This window comes from Acanthisitta chloris, unplaced genomic scaffold (assembly GCF_000695815.1).
Source record: "Acanthisitta chloris isolate BGI_N310 unplaced genomic scaffold, ASM69581v1 scaffold839, whole genome shotgun sequence".
Classification (NCBI taxonomy): Eukaryota; Metazoa; Chordata; class Aves; order Passeriformes; family Acanthisittidae; genus Acanthisitta; species Acanthisitta chloris.
This window is the reverse complement of record NW_008689557.1, coordinates 23,053-25,439: the sequence shown is the minus strand read 5'-3', so window position 1 is coordinate 25,439 and position 2,387 is coordinate 23,053.

Sequence of the window (2,387 nt, the reverse complement as noted above, 5' to 3'; positions counted from 1 at the left end):
TAGACCAGGTTGCTGCAAGCCCTGTCCTGCCTGGCCTTTATCCAGAGACTGACCTCATATTAGGTGCTAATGCAATGGCTCCTGCTCAGGGTGGCTTCTTGTCCCCAGGCCACCTAATCTTCCTCTACAGTCTTCCCAGGAGTCTCCTGTTGGAAGGGGCCACCTGTTCTAGTGGTATCTAGAAGGTATCTCTGCCCATGGTGTGGGGGTTGGAACTAGATGAGCTTTTAGGTCCATTGCAACCCAAGTCTTTCTATGATTCTCTTACAATATTTCAGGTTTATTTGTCTAACTACAGTGGTATAAATGGATTTGAAAAGATCCTGGGAGCTTGTTGCTAATTGCTGACATGGAGATGCTTGGTAGCAGAGACGTTTAGGATTTGGTTGAGTGGATTAGTGCATTTTATGGATATCAGGTGCCTGTCTGCTTCACCCCTTCTCACCCAGGTTGAGGTCCCAGAAGTGTGCCCAGGTGGTCAAGAAGGTCAATAGCATCCTGTCTTGTATCATCAATTGTTTGGCCAGCAGGACTAGGGGAGTGATTCCTGCTCTGTACTCAGCACTGGTGAGGTCACACCTCGAGTGCTGTGCTCAGTTCTGGGCCCCTCACTGCAAGAAGGACATTGAGGTGCTGGAGTGTGTCCAGGGAAGGGAATGGCACTGGGGAAGGGACTGGAAGACAAGTCCTTTGAGGAGAGGCTGAGGAAACTGGGAGTGTTTAGCCTGGGGAAGAGGAGGCTCAGGGGTGACTTTATCACTCTCTTCAACTCCTTGACAGAAGGTTGTAGTCAGGTGGGAGTCAGTCTCTTCTCCCAAGTAACTAGCAACAGGACAAGAGGACATAGTCTCAAGCTGCACCAGGGGAGGTTTATGTTGGACATCAGGAAGAATTTCTTTACAGAAAAGGTTATTAGACACTGGAATGTGCTGCCCAGAGAGGTGGTGGAGTCACCATCCCTGGAGGTGTTTAAGGAGAGACTGGACCTGGCACTTAGTGCCATGGTCTGGTTGACATAGTGGTGTTAGGTCATAGGTTGGATTTGATGATCTCAGAGGTCTTTTCTAACCTTAATGATTCTGTGATTCTAGGTCTCCAACAAATCCCATCATCAGGCCTGAGAGAAGATGGTTGGGGAGGGAGGGGAAAATTGGCTCTCTGTATATATGACATATATATATATATATATGTCATTCTGCAAAAGAGCCTTGTTGGCTAGCGAATCCATTCCTACTTCTGCGGAGCACAGGGATGCCAGCATGGATTGTAACCTGTGAACTCAGGTCAGTATGCTGAGCTGGAGATGTGGATTATGTGCCTTTCCAGTTCAAGTCAGTAAAACAAGCAGTCTCCTACAGCAGAGAGGCCTCTTTGGGTTTAGCTGCAGAGCCTCCTGGGCTCTCCCCTTGGTGTCAGCCTTGGTTATTTGTGTGTGTGCACTCATGGATTAATTGTAAACTGATCACAGCAGCAGGGCCTGAGCACTCTGCACTGCCAGCACAGCCTGATGTCATACAGTCCCTGGGGAGACATTGTTTGCCAGGGCTTTGGGAAAGGCCCAGACAAGGGGAAAAGCTTTCCTAGCTGCAGAGAGGGAAGGTGAAGCAAGGGGAATCCGGTCCAACTGGTTGGGTTGCTGCAATCACATGCAAGGGGAGGATCTGTGGAGAAAGGCAGCCAAATGGAGGATGGGGACATGCTTGTTAATACTGGAAAAGAGGCAAATCGTGCCAACAATTCCTTGGCTGCTGCCGAAGGCAGTGGGGAAGGGGCTGTGTGTTCCCATGCTCCTGATGGCATGGAGCTGATTTAAACGGAGTTTCCCTGAGGATGTGGAAGGAATTGCTTCACTGCAAAACCCATGGCAGGATGGAAAGAGTTAAACAGGAGTGAATTCTCTGTCTCCTCGAAAGTGAAGCTAGATTTGTTTTGACTAGTTCACTTAATCTGTTGATGTGGAAGAGAGTGAGCCAGTTACTCCCTTGTCTCTGGAACTCAGATGGGAGAGATTTATCTTTGCAAATTGGTGATTGCAGATTGTTTTAATGAGAAGAGGATGTAGCTGTGATCATGAATGGGGAGTGTGTGCAGCAGAAGCTTTCCCCCTTCATGTGGCAGAGAAAGCCTTTTATATCAAGCCAAGGGTGAGGAGGGGACAGGCAGGACCTCCTCTGTCCCCCTCTGGTGCATCTTGGTCTGATTTTATTCCCAGGGAACATGTTTCTGAGCCCTAAATCCCAAGGTCCTACTTCAGTTTTCCCTTAGTCCTCTGTTAAACACCATTAGAGGTGAAAGTTATATGCAAAACAGGGGTAGGAAAAGGGAATATTCCTTAATTCACTGTATCTGAAAAGACAAAGACATTTGGCAACTATTTTTCTATTTGG